Raw genomic sequence first — 15,403 nt, forward strand, 5'->3', positions numbered from 1 at the left:
CGCCTGCGCAGTCCTAGCCTGATTACGTCGGCCAGACCATGTGACCCACGAGGTGGAAAGCACCAGATGCCGACCTGGCGAGGTCGGCTTCTGCAGCGGAGAAGACAAGGAGCCACCGGAGCTGTGGCGAGGGCACAAGACGGCTGCCAGGGGCTGAAGGAAGCCCCAGGTAAGAAGATTTTGTTTTTTGTAACTGCCTGGATGTATCCTTTATAGGATAGAAATAAAGTTTATAGTCAATGAAACTAATTTTTCAGTAGAGAAATACATATATTTACATGGATCTGTTCATCAGTCCTGAAAGAGGGACAAATGAGGGAAAACTGTGGGTCAGAGGGACAGGGGTCCCAAAGAGGGACAATCCCACCAAAAGAGGGACAATTGGGAGCTATGCGGATGGTCGATCAGCCACCAAGTCAATAGATGGATGGGCATCTTAACTGATCAGTAAACTTCCAATTGGTTTTGGACAGCTTATCAGTGGAAAGCATGATTGTGCACAGCAGGCTGGGGGAGGAGCAATGGACAATCAACAGCTGCATAGCTTTGCGCAGCTCCAAGTAGTATAAAGCTTGTGCAGAAGGCAGGCCTTAATAACTGCATCTGTGCAGAATCCCCACTCCCCAAGTATACAGCTGTCTAGGAGAGGAGCAAGCTTTTTTTTTTTTTTTTTTTTTTTTTTTTTTTTTTTTTTTTAGCTCACCATACACTGAGACATTCACACAATCTGGCAAATAATGCATTTATCGTTTGGAAATGAAATGAGGAGTTCTGCATTATAGTTCTGACACAGTTTGAGTGCCAACTGCCAATAAGCAGAGTTCCAGCAATGCAACTTACAATACTCTGCTGCTTCAAGTTTGTGAAAACTTTTTTTTCCTTTTGTTATTGTTGTTGTTTTTTTCTATAGGGCAACTACTGTTTTGATTGCCTAAGACCTCTTGCATACCACCTCCGATTCCATATATATATTTTTTTTAATACGATCCAATTTTTTATTGCATGCAGCCACATTTTTTAATCGGAATTAAAAAAAAAATTGGAATCACGTAGTGTGTGTAAGCCTCTTTTCTATGGCTGAATTGCTTGTTTTTCAAGCAGTTCAGCCACTTAGCCGCCAGCCACAGCCACCATTTGGCTGCAGCTATGTGCAGCTGAATGGCAGCATTTGGTAACACTTGTGTGTGTCACATTTACCTGGAGGTAAAAAAAAGTCTTGCTGTGTTTGAGGACAGCAGCCGCCGCGCTCAGATGCAACTTAATGGGGACCCCTCTCCACGCCCCTGCTGAGCGCCAACAAGTGCCCAGCCGGTGGACAAGACCAGCTGTTCTCCTGCACAGGACAGGCGATTGTTAGTGCTTGATACAGGTGCTGGAAAGGTGGACCCCCCACCATGCCGTCACAGATTTGTTATGTTGCGGATCTTTGCTGCCAGGTAACGCCACTGCCTGACACAGTTCGTGTTAAAAACGCTGCCATTCAGCTTAATTTTAATTGCATCTGAATGACGCTCATGGGCAGCAGACGGGATGCTGAACTGCACAGCAAGCGTGAAAATCAGTCATCCGTCTGAAAGAGGCCTAAATGATGCCATGTCAGGATGTGTGCAACTCTTAACTGGACTTACTAAAATATTTCTAAGGGGAGAAGGGAGAGAACATCAGTCAGGTTTTTATTGCTGATGCTCACTTCCTGGTCACAAACAGGAAGTCAATAGATTTGTCTGTAATGGGGGACACAGGCTGAAGTTACACACTGGCACAGGTTCTGGCCCTCGTGTACTCTGTTCAAAACTGAAAAAAGGTTTTGTGTGGAGGTAGGTTTAAGAACGCACAAGGCACACTCCAGGTGCTGTCATTACCTTCCATCCTCGCCAAATCCAATCCTGGATTCCCCTCAGTGAGAATGTGTGTCAGTCCAGCTTACTTGCCTCTGTTGGCAAATAGTTAAGTGTTTATAGACAAAAAAAATTAAACCTAGGAAAAAGCCCCCAGGTTCAGGAATGTCATGGCCTTTCTGAAGTGCCATACTAGCCCTGCCCTCTCTGCTAGTGCTAGTGCATTAGTCTGATCCCCTCACTACCTCATGATACTGCACTTAGTGGTGCACAGGCTGTGGGCATAAGTGCCTACAGCCTGGCAGCATTTGAGCATGCTGTGCAGGGCTGCCAGGAGAAGGGCGGGCCTTCTGAGGTAATGGATGATGGGGGTAGCATTGCTCAGATGCTGACTTACTGTTTAGTAAATTTATATAGGTACCTTTCTAAGCTGATTTTCTATGGTTAGTTTAACACGTTTGTTTTTTTTCCTCCACTCTGTTATGTGGAAGTTAATGTATTGTTCTACACAATCTTCATAATGGTGCACAGTACTACTTTTTTTATTACTTGGCTACCAGTTCCCGGAGCATGCTTTGTTATTGTATTTAAAAAAAAAAAAATGTTCTAATTTTTAAATTGATACGCCTGTTGCTTTTTCAATAACTAGCAGTACCTCAGATCAACCACAAGGTGTCACAATATGAAACAGTCATCACCCACCTCAAGGTCATGTATCCACAAGCCTTAACGTTTTAATGTGTATGATTTAGTTTTGTAATTTTTTTTTTTTTTGGAGAGTGACTGTTGCTGCTTTAGCTGGATGGGAAGTGGTCTTCCTGTCTCAAACTGCGTTACAAACTTCCTCACTGCCACTCAATACTTACAGGAAATGTCGGAAGTGCAGTAAAGCCAGCTTCCTGTTTCCCTTGATATCCAGGGGAAAACGCACAGTTCTTCATGCTGCTCTGTCAGAAGCTGGGAGCCCTGTGTGTTGCCGTACGGCTCCTGTGGGTTTTGGTGATCCTTATGGGCTTTTTTTTTTAATTGGTAATAAAATCGAATTTTAAAAACCCTTGCATGAAAATAAGTTATTTATGGTGTATTGACCATTTTAAAGAGAACCCGAGGTGTGTTTAAAGATTGTTATCTGCATACAGAGGCTGGATCTGCCTATACAGCCCAGCCTCTGTTGCTATCCCAAACCCCCCTAAGGTCCCCCTGCACTCTGCAATCCCCCATAAATCACAGCCGTGCTGTGAGGCTGTGTTTACATCTGTAGTGTCAGTCTCGGCTGCTCCCCCGCCTCCTGCATAGCTCCGGTCCCTGCCCCCATCCTTTCCCTCCAGTCAGCAGGGAGGGAAGGGATGTAGGCGGGGACCGGAGTTCTGCAGGAGGCGGGGAGAGCAGCAGACTGACACTATAGAGATAAACACAGCCAGCTCTGACAAGCTGTTTGTCAGCAGCGTGGCTGTGATTTATGAGGGATTGCAGAGTGCAGGGGGACCTTAGGGGGGGTTTGGGATAGCAACAGAGGCTGGGCTGTATAGGCAGATCCAGCCTCTGTATGCAGATAACATTCTTCAAACCCACCTCGGGTTCTCTTTAAAGGCAGAATGACAAGGTTGGCTGGGTACTGGCGTGGTTACTCGTTGCCTATTGCTACATGAAACGACGGGACATTTGTGAGGTGTGGGACTGGTGGTAGAACCCATATGTTATACGCCCACTTATCAGAAGCTGCATGCAGTGACTAGGCATAATAATAATCCGAACATTTGTATAGCGCTTTTCTCCTGTCCGACTCAAAGCACTCAAGAGCTGCAGCCACTGGGATGTGCTCAGGAGGCCACCCTGCAGTGTTAGGCAGTCTTGCCATGAACTCCTTACTGAATAGGTACTGACCCTAGCCAGGAGTTTGAACCCTGGTCTCACCATGTCAAAGTTGGTGTTCTTAACCAGTACACTATCCAGCCACCGCATCATTGTCCATAAGAACACACAAAATCAGATTTGAATATTATACACAATTATTAACCTAATAGAGGAGACTAACCATTAAGTAATAACTTCTTTAAAAACTTGCTGGCTCTGATACTATTATTGGAAATGAAACAAACAAGGAACAGGGGAAGAGTGTATCATCATCTGAATCCACATACTGTATAATTATCTAAATTATTTTAGTAGGTTTTGGAAACACTCCTGTTCGCGTGGTAATACTATAGGTACATCAACCCACCACCACAAAACCAACATGTTTCTCCCCCTCAATGGGAAGGGGGGGGGGGGGACTTCGTCAGGCAATGAAAGTGCTTATGAGCTATCAGATAACTGTTTATTTGAAATGTATATTTAAATGCCTTATTTGCACGCTACACTAAGCACCCTAGCACGAAGCATATTGAGGGGATGTAACGTGTTGGATCTATAGCATTACCAAGTGAACATGGGTCTGTTTCCAAAACCTACTCGAATGATTGAGATAATTGTAATGGCAATTCAGGCAACGCACTCTTCCCGTTCCTTATTTTAATTCCTAATAATAGTATCAGACCCAGCAAGTTTTAATATATATTAAAAGTTATCTTTTAATGGTTAGTCTCCTCCATAAGGTTTATAATCGAGTATAATTGTCCATGAGATGCAAGTAATTCTAACCTGTTGAAAATGGTAATTTAACGTGGAGCAAAAGAGTTCAAACACTATACCCCATGAAACAGGAGACGCACACACGCACGTTCCTCTTTACAACTGAAGTGAGAAGACTATGGAGGCTGCCATATTTATTTCCATTCAAGTAATACCAGTTGCCTGGTTGTCCTGCAGTTTCGCTGCCTCTAATACTTTGTCACCGCCCCTGAACAAGCATGCAGCATATCAGGTGCTTCTGACATTGTCAGATCTGTCAAGATTAGCTGCATGCCTGTTTCTGGTGTCATTCAGACACTACTGATGCCAGAATTATCAGCAGGATAGCCAGGCAACTGGTGTTGTTTAAAAGGAAATAGATATAGCATCCTCCATATCGCTGTTACAGTTGTCCTTTAAGCAAGTAAAATAGAGAGGTGGAGGTTAGGTACTAATAGCTTTGTTGGGTGCGAGCAAGGGGTACAAAGTTTAAGTTATAGGACAACTAAAGTGAGAGGTATACGGAGGCTGCCATATTTACACTGCCCATAATTATTCATTCCCATGGCAAATTTTGACTTTAAAGGGAAGGTTCAGGGACTAGCTAAAAAAAATAAAAATCCATTTCCACTTACCTGGGGCTTCCTCCAGCCCGTGGCAGGCAGGAGGTGCCCTCGGCGCCGCTCCGCAGGCTCCCGGTGGTCTCCGGTGGCCGACCCGACCTGGCCAGGCCGGTGGCCAGGTCGGGCCTCTTCTGCGCTCCATGGTGCGTTCCACGCCGGCGCGCTGACGTCATCGGACGTCCTCCGGGTTGTACTGCGCAGGCTCAGTAGTTCTGAGCCTGCGCAGTACAACCCGGAGGACGTCCGATGACGTCAGCGCGCCGGCGTGGAACGCACCATGGAGCGCAGAAGAGGCCCGACCTGGCCGCCGGCCTGGCCAGGTCGGGTCGGCCACCGGAGACCACCGGGAGCCTGCGGAGCGGCGCCGAGGGCACCTCCTGCCTGCCACGGGCTGGAGGAAGCCCCAGGTAAGTGGAAATGGATTTTTATTTTTTTTAGCTAGTGCCTGAACCTTCCCTTTAAGTTACTTTTTATTCAACCAGCAAGTCATTTTGTGACAAGAAATGACATAGGTGCCTCCCAAAAGATAATAAGACTATGTACAATAGGGAAAAAAAATACCTGTGGAGACATGCAAAAAGCTGGTATGCAATTATAGGAAGCATTTGGTTGCTGTAATAGCCAATGAAGGATTTTCTATTGATTATTGAGAAGGGTGTGAATAATTTTGGACTGGACACTTTTTAAATAAATGTAAATAAAAGCTGAGAAGTGCTTTTTTCTACAATAATGCCTCTTGTACATCATCGTCTTATATTTTGGGAGACACCTATGGCATTTCCTGTCAAAAAATTACTTGCTGGTTGAATAAAAGTAACTTTAAGTCAAAATTTACCAGGAATATGGATAATTATGGGCAGCACTGTATTTTCTTTTAAGCAATACCAGTTGCCTGGCTGTCCTGCTGATCCTCTGCCTCCAATACTTTTAACCAAAGCCCCTGAACAAGCATGCAGCAGACCAGGTGTTTCTGATATTGTCAGATCTGACACGATTAGCTGCATGCTTGTTTCTGGTGTTATTCAGACACTGCTGCAGCCTAATAGATCAGCAGGGCTGCCAGGCAACTGGTATTGTTCAAAATAAAATCAATATGGCAGCCTCCATATTCTTACTTAGGTTGTCCATTAAGTGAAAATAGGCTTCAAAATGGTGACCATAAATATAAAACTAAATCACATATTTGAGTCCCCAGTAAGGTTTTGCTGGTCCCCAGCCCTTTTCTTCTTTCACCTGCAGGTTTCTTTTTCCACCGGCATTGTTGTTGATGAATTATCTGGATGAATTCCGAATGAAACCCATTCGGAATTCATCCGGATTCCGGAGCTCATCTCTGCCTGCAGCTAATGGACTATTTGGGTGCTCCATAGGCGCTAATGCAAAACATCGGCTATTGGGTGCCAAAAGCAGAAATTTGGGTGCTGGGCCCGTCCAACCAAATTTTTTTTTTTGTTTTGAAATTAGTTTTGAGAATTATCATTCGTAAATTATCTTTTTGAAATTTGTATTAGGCATCCGTAGAGGGAGGGTTCTGTGTGAGAGTAGGGTTAGGTTTAAGGTGGCCACACACAATTTTTAATTATCTGTTCAATTCAAGAATAGCAATATACATTTTTCTGACTGATTGCAACAGATCAAATCTGACAAATGTACCACACACATATGTTCAATTTTCCCCAATTATGATAAAAATGATTGGAAACGCTGAAAAATTGCTTGGGTGTATGTATTTTTTATAAATTGACAATCTACCACACACCATTCAATTTTCATAAAAATTTATCAGGAAAAAAATCCACCATTCCTGATAGACTTTTTATCATATAAAAATAGGAAATCTAATTGGATTTCTTGCTTGAATGAAAAAAAAAAAGTTTTACATTTTTCAGGAAATACGATCTTTTATAAAATTGCTATCACATCACATAATGTATCGTGTGTGGCCACCTTTAGCTGTAGTAAAATATTGGTAATATTTACCAATGTTTTACTATCCCTATTATGACTAAATATTTGTTTTCATTGTTAAACAATATTTTGACATTTTGGCTTCACCCGGGACCCTTCTTTCCTGGCACCCTTATTTAATGTATAAGTAAATTGGAACCATTAAAGTAGTTTGTTATAGGCTGCAAAAACATAGAACAGCATCATGTGGGCCATGAGTTTGTGTAATCTTTGAGCAGGTGTCTTGCTTATCTTTATATGAAAATTATAAGTAATGTTTTGTAGACAAGTCCAGACAGGGGTTGTGTCAGCACAAAAAACTGTATCACCTCTGCAGAATGCCTGCAGTCTTCTGTTCTGAAATATCTCTGTATCAGAATGCATCTTTGCTGCCCGGGAATCCCAGCAATCACATAAGGGCGGAATCTGCACAGTTGAAGTCAAAAGTTTACATATACAGTACAGTAGAATCTCTAAAACGCACTTTATAACCTCGCCACGGATTTTATACTAACAAACTATCCATTTGGCATATCATTTACATCATTTGCTGTATGCAGGGCATAAGTCATTTTTCCCAACAAAGTTCACAGATTCTTTCACTTTTTATCAAGTGCATCACATTTTCATTGAGGTGCCAGTTTACATTCAGTTTGTAAACTTTGTTGTGTCTTTCACAGGAGTTCTGTGGAGCAGAAAAAAACGGAAACTTACCTGGGGCTTCTATCAGCCCCCCTGTAGCTGTCATGTCCCGCGCCGTCCTCCTACGATCATCCGTTCCCCGCCGTCTGTCTGTGTACAATTGATCCAGATGATCAACTATGGCTGCGTGGCTGTGCGCGTGCTCGCTTCCGCTGCGTCATTGGGAGCTTACTGCGCAGGCGCAGTACAAGAAAACCTTGTACAGCGCCTGCGCAGTAAGCTCCCAGAGACACGAGCGGGAGCGAGCATTATTCGTCTTGTTAGATGAATAATAGACCAGTGCCGGTGTAATATCAGAATGGGCAGCCCGAATGCAGCCCAGCATGCTGAAGGGGAAACGTCATTGCGTGCAAGAGCATCGGGCTACACGTCATCAGAATGTGACAATTTAAAGCGCATGCCCGTTTTCCTGCTGCTGAATTGTTTATAAACGTCTGTGGCCACCTCCGCCCCCTGCCGCTGTTATCATCATAATACCCTCCTGCTGCCCTCCCCGATATCCTCCGTATCAAGGGGTGGAGTATAATGATAGAAAGCAGAGCAGCACTAAAGTATACAGATTTCGTAAGTGAACTGAAGCTGCAGCGTTGGAAGATGACATAACACGCACGTTTTATAGCTGCATGCGCAGAACCAACAGAGCTGCCCAATCTGATAGTACACCAGCAGGGAGAAACCGAGGATAGGAGTACGGCACGGGACATTACAGCTGCAGGGAGCCGATAGAAGCCCCAGGTAAGTGTCGGTTTTTGTTCTTATTTTCTGATCCATAGAACCCTTTAAATAGTTTGGATAATTCCAGAAAAAGCATGCACTCCCGCAGCAAAACATAGCTGGCACACATGCCCTCTGACCAGGACATACGGCTACATCTTCCCACTGGAATGTGGATGTACTCCTGCGGACATACCGTACTTGCGCCTGTGCCGACCATGGCAACCAGGGCTTTAGAGCGAGGCCTGTTACGGATGAATGCAGACGTTGGGCCACGGGAGGTAGGTAAGCCTATGCGCACCTCTCCACACACACAGGGCATAAATTTCCAAACCAATTAAGGTCCAAGGTATCCTTTAGGACCCAGACACACTATGAGGGCTGGAACCCACAGGAGCGCTTTTGGCAGCACTGCGATACGCTAGCAGTTTGCCAAAACGCTGGGCTAATGTTAATGGATGGGGCAACTTCCACAGGAGCGTTTGCGTTTCTCAGAAACGCAAACGCAGGACATGCAGCATTTTGGAAGCGTTAGCGCTTCAATGTAAAGTATTGAACCGCTAGCGGAAACGCTCAGCAAAACCTAAACTGAGAGGTTTTGCTAGCGTTTTGCGGTTCAGCACACTGTAACAAAATGAAAAATAATTCACAGGACCAATCAGGATAAAAACGCAAAACGCAAAACGCTAGGCACCCGCTGGGGAAAAAAATACAATGTTGCAAAACACGACCAAAAACGCGCATGAATCCGCTTGCAAACCGCTCAGACAAAACGCTAGCGGTTGCGTTTTGCGTTTGCGGTTTTCAGTGGGTTCCAGGCCTAAGTGCTTTTCTGAGCACTTTGCGATTGATGTGCATTTTTTAAAAATTGCTTCCATTCACTTTCATAAAAATCGCCATTTTTTGCATACGCGTTTGCGGTGAGCACGATTTTAATGAAAGTGAATGAAAGAAATTTTTAAAAAGTGCTCAGAAAGCGCTAATCAATCGCAAAGCACTCAGAAAAGCACTTAGAGTGTGGATCCGGCCTTAAAGAAAACTTGAGAAGAAACAAGTACTGTACAAGCATTTACACTTAGCTGGGGATTCCTCCAGTCCCCTGTAGGCTCCCTTGCCTCATCCTGAGCCACTCCATCCTCCCGTAGTCAGCCGTATGCATGGCTGTGACCACGCACATCCTAGGTTGTGCTCCCATGGTCAGGAGCTATCTGAGCCTGCGCACAGTTTTAGGGAACTGCAGAATGCTCCTGACTAAAGGAGCGCAATTGGGGTGCGCACACACCCAGGACTGCACATGCACAGTGACGCGACTGAGCCAGTTGGGGAATTTGCCGGGCCACACTGTGGGAGAATAGAGCAAGGGTGCCTACAGGGGGCTGGAGGTAGCACCAGGTAAGCATAAATGTTTGTGCCTGTTTCATCTCAGGTAAGTTTTAAGAACACCTTTCCTGAAGCTGCCTCTGTATAGTGAGCCATTCTGCCTCCTTCAGGGAACTGTGTACAAAGCTTCAGCACTAATCAATATGAAAAGTAAATAATACATAATTCTAAGTCAGTGCTTGCGAGTTGCTGGGCGGAAGTCAGGGTGAACAATGCCTGGGGCACCACACCCACTGGTGACACACAGACTCTAATCTGATATCAGAAGCAGAAACAGACTGCTGAGATGATAAGCCCATTATAAAAAGGTGCGCCGTGAAGAACTGATCATGTATTGTACCGCCACACTGAAAAATAAACACGGGCTGGGCCACTGCCTCATCTGAATTAGCAGCCAGATTTATTAAAGGATATCTGAGGCGAGTTGTAAAATCTACTTACCTGGGGATTCTTCCAGCCCCTAGAAATCATTTGGGTCCTTCGCCGCAGCACTGGTCTTCTCGAGGGTTCCACTGGTCGCCTTTCAAGTATTGCCGACTCCTAATTATTATTATTGATTTATAAAGCGCCAACATGTTCCGTGGCGCTGTACAAAGTAAGAAACAAACATGGGGTACATAATACAGACAATGGTGTACTGTACACTAATATACAAAATGCATAATTAGTGACAAAATACAAAAACGATATAACATACAGAATACATAATACAGAAGTGGTAATGACAGTGATAAATGTAACATAATGAATAAAATGTATGATTTCCAAGACACAAAAGGGGGAGAGAGCCCTGCCCTTGTGAGCTTACAATCTAAAGGGAATGTGGGGAAACAAGAGGAGGGGTAGTATACGATAAAATATATAAAGGCAGTGTGTTTTAGGATACCTAGTAGGAGTGCAACTTGGTCTTAGGACAAAGGGAAGTGGCTTAAGGTAGCGCATATGTTTGTCGGAACAAATGAGTTTTTAGAGAGCGTTTAAAAGTAACAAAGGTTGGCGAGTGACGGATATGTTGTGGGAGGGGATTCCAGAGAAGGGGTGAAATGCGTGCAAAATCTTGTAAGCGTGAATGTGAGGAGGTGATTCTAAAGGACGACAACAGAAGATCGTGTGCAGATCTGAGATTGCGATTGGGTTTGTATCTGGAAATTAGTGAGGATATGTACCAGGGAGGGAGATTGTGGAGAGCTTTGTAGATTAGGGTTAGGAGTTTGAACTGGATCCTCTGGTTAATTGGCAGCCAGTGAAGAGCTTGACAGAGAGGGTCAGCAGAGGAAGATCGAGAAGAAAGATGAATGAGACGAGCAGCTGAGTTCAGTACCGACTGGAGCGGGGCCAGTTTGTTAGAAGGTAGTCCACAAAGTAGTACGTTGCAGTAGTCCAGACGAGAAATTACAAGAGCATGTATTAACATTTTGGTTGTGTCTTGAGTGAGAAAGGGACGGATGCGAGATATATTTCCCGGATCGTCACTCGGACAGCACCCCTGGATGAGACTTGTCTCCCTCCCCCACCGTGGACAGGAACTGCAAAAGAAGAATTTGCATAAGCGACAGGCAGCCTGCTATATAAGCTACTTACTTGCTGCTATACTTCAGTATAGTTTCCTGTCCCGGACGGAGCGGAGGGAGAGGTCTCCAGGGTGCCATCCGTGTCAGTCGGCAGGGGCAGCGTGTAGCAGGACTCCCATCAGAGCTGAGCAGTGATCAGTGGGGAGTCCTGCAGCGTATGGGAGGCTTCTCCAGTGAAGGCGGCTGTGTTATGCGCGCAGGCGCGCGCATGAAGAAGGTCACTTCCGGTTCACCCGGAAGTAGTCACGCGCTGGCGTCCCGCGTGATCTGAGGTCTGCAGAGCGGCAGGGGCCGCGGCGGTGAGAAGCGAATCAGCCGAACAGCTGATTCCAATTAAGATGCCTGACCAAGCGGCAGGGGCCGCGGCGGTGATATGCAGTCAGCCTGCAGGCTGATTCATCAAGGTATGTGAGGCTGATTAACATAAATTATGCAACAAGGGTAGCATTGATTGTCTTCAGCTGGGTCTGCTTATGTGTATTTAAGCTAGAGGTGAGTCCATGATTCAGATGTTGCTGGCAATCATGGAGGACGCTTCAGGTTCAGCTCCTTTGCAGTCTGCGAAGTCTGGCCAAGACCCCTCTCTGGCAAGTAGATGTGGTACCTGAAATACCCCTGCTTGTTTGATATATAATATAAAACCTCTAGTAATATTTGTTCCTTGTTTGTGTTTTTTTTATAGCCTAAAAAACATGACAAGTCGGACAAATCTGATAAAAATGAAAAGTCTGAAAGGCCTGACAAGGCTGCTGCTCAAACCAGTCAGCATGGTTCAAACAGGTCTGAGAAGAAATGTGCAATATGTAACGGTCGTTTATCTTCATCTTCCAAAAAGCTGTGTCAGAACTGTACAGAAAAGGTGGTTAAAGATGAGTCACCCGTCATATTTAAAGATTTAATGGGCTGGATGAGGTCAGAAATGTCTACAGCAATAAAAGAGATTAAGGAATCTGCCATTGCTTCAAATCCTATAGTTCCTTCGGATGTCCCAGGAACTGGTGGAGATATGGACACAGTGCCTGTAGTTACTATTCCAGCATCTCCTGTATTGGATTTATCTCAGCCGGGGCCCTCCGGTTCTAAACGTAGAAGAGAAAGCGAGGTGGAGGATTCAGAATTATCTGAGGGAAAGATTTCTGAATTGGATCATCCATCAGATGGGGAAGTCTCTAATTCTGATAGATCGAAATTTGCTTTCTCTGCTGATTTAATGAAGGACTTATTAGGTGCTATGTATGATACAATGGGTATCAAGACAGAGAAAAAATCTTTGACGCCTTTGGATGAGATGTACAGAACTTTGGCGGAACCCCAGCCTCAGTTTATCCCAGTCCATTCCACCTTAAAGGGTATGATTAAGAAGGAATGGGATAACCCTGAGAAGCGGGCCTTTTGGCCTTGATCCTTATCCAATCGTTACCCTTTTTCTCCAGAGGATCAGGGGTTTTGGGGTCCTCCGCCTAGGTTGGACCCATCTTTTTCAAAGGTGTCAAAGAAAACGGACTTATTATTTGAGGATTTTGGAAGTCTGAAGGATCCAATCGACAAAAAGATGGACAACCTTCTGCGTAGAGCATGGGAATCCTCTTCCTTGACATTTAAGCCCGCTGTAGCTTCAACAGCAGTGAGTAGATCATTGAAGACATGGCTGTTAGAAATGCAGAATAAGATCGCTTCCGGTGTTCCCCGAGAAGAGATTCTTAACGATTTTCCTAAAGTTTTAAATGCCTCTAATTATATTATAGATGCTGCAGATGACACAGTAAAACTTACGGCCAGAACGACTGCCTTAGTTAACTCAGCCAGAAGAGGTATATGGGTTAAAACCTGGAATGGTGACAATTCCTCGAGATCAAAACTGTGTGGTATTCCATGTGAGGGGGGGCTGCTTTTTGGATCAAAATTAGATGATACACTAGATAGAACATCAGATAGAAAGAAAAACTTTCCAGAAAAGAAAAGACCATTTCAGTATAAGCGGCCATTTCGTCCCCCCAACAGATCTGAGCAGGACTCCAAATCTTCCAAGGGTAAACGTTGGGCCCCGTATAGACCGCAGAAGTCAAAACCCAACTTCAATCCTGCCAAGAGACAGGATAAGCAATGACGCCAGGATCCCAGTGGGGGGGAGGGTTGCAAACTTTTTGGAAGTATGGCAGCCTCAGTTCACAAGTCAGTGGTTGCTAAAGATTATTTCAGAGGGGTACCAGATCGAGTTCAGTCATCCTCCTCCTCTAAGGTTTTGCATTACTCCACATCCCCAGGATCAAAGAAAGTGTCTGGCATTACAGAACGAGGTCCTGTCCCTACAGGAGAAGGGGGTAATAAGATATGTACCAAGCTGCCAGAGAGGAAAAGGGTTCTATTCTCATGTGTTTCTGGTGAAAAAGCCACAGGGAACTTACCGGTTTATCCTAAACCTAAAAAAGTTAAATCTAAATGTGAAATACAGAAAATTCAGGATGGACAATATAAAATCTGTGATTCATCTCTTGCAGAGAAACGATTTTCTTGCTTCCATAGATCTCAAGGACGCATACCTTCACCTGCCCATCCATCCATCATCTCAACAGTATCTAAGATTTGCAGTGCTCATGGAGGAAGAGAACTCAAGAACAATATCGCTGAGGAAAGCAATGGTAATACTCGGACTCCTAACAGCCTCATTTCCCGCAGTACAGTGGGGACAATTCCACGCAAGAGTACTACAGTTGTGGATACTCAGATCATGGAACAGGAGCCTCACAGTGTTAGACAGGAGGATCTCTATTCCTCACAGCATAAAAGTGTCTCTGTTGTGGTGGCAGGATCGGGTTCATTTTTTAACAGGTCGTTTGTGGAATTACCCGGAACAAAGGATAATCACAACGGATGCCAGTTTATGGGGATGGGGAGCACACCTGGATGCTCTTCCAGCCCAGGGACAGTGGTCTGTACAGATCAGCTCAAGGTCATCAAACAGCAGAGAACTAGAAGCAGTATGGATGGCACTACTACACTTCAAGGATCAAATCAGAGGATCGCATGTAACTATAAAGACCGACAACAGGGCAGTTGTGGCATTCTTAAACAGACAGGGAGGCACGAGAAGTCAGATATTATGGAAGCAGACATCAAAGATTATGTTTTGGTCAGAAAGCAATATCGAGTCTCTACAGGCACGTCACCTAAAGGGGACATCGAACCAGGTGGCGGATTATCTAAGCAGGGAGAGGCTGGACCAGAACGAGTGGTCACTCAACCAGAAGGTCTTTCAGATGATAATTTCACAGTGGGGATGCCCAGAACTGGATTTATTCGCCAGGAGAAAGAACTCAAAATGTCGGAAATTTTGTGCCCTATACCAGGAGGATTCACCTTGGGCGGTGGATGCGTTCACAATCAGTTGGGAGGGTATGATGATGTATGCTTTTCCTCCAATTCCATTACTTTCAAGAGTATTGAAGAAGATCATTCAGGACAAGGCGAGACTCATATTGATTGCTCCAATGTGGCCCAAACGTCCATGGTTCACATTACTTCAGTCTCTAGCGATATCAGAACCAATAGTACTCCCACTGATACAGGACCTGTTGTCCCAGGGCCCAGTGTTGCATCCAGATCTGAGTCTACTTCATCTATCAGCCTGGAACCTGAGTGGGAAATACTAAAGTCCAAGGGCTTCTCAGATGATCTGGCAGAAACATTACTCAATAGTAGGAAAAAGGTAACTCGGGGAATCTACCAGAAGGCATGGAGAGTCTTTAAGGACTGGTGTGCAAACAGATCTTTTAACAATAGATCACTTAGGTCAGTTTTGGAGTTTTTACAATGTGGCTATAAGAAGGGCCTCAGTGTTAGTACTCTGAAGGTTCAGGTATCAGCCCTAAGTGTTTTTCTGGAAAGAAACTTAGCACAGGAAGTTTATATAGTTCGTTTTTTTCAGGCACTGAGAAGACTAAAACCATCTATACGATCAAGAGTACCTGCTTGGGATCTCAATACGGTCTTACAGGGTCTATGCGAGTCTCCATTTGAA

This window comes from Hyperolius riggenbachi, chromosome 3 (assembly GCF_040937935.1).
Source record: "Hyperolius riggenbachi isolate aHypRig1 chromosome 3, aHypRig1.pri, whole genome shotgun sequence".
Lineage (NCBI taxonomy): Eukaryota > Metazoa > Chordata > Amphibia > Anura > Hyperoliidae > Hyperolius > Hyperolius riggenbachi.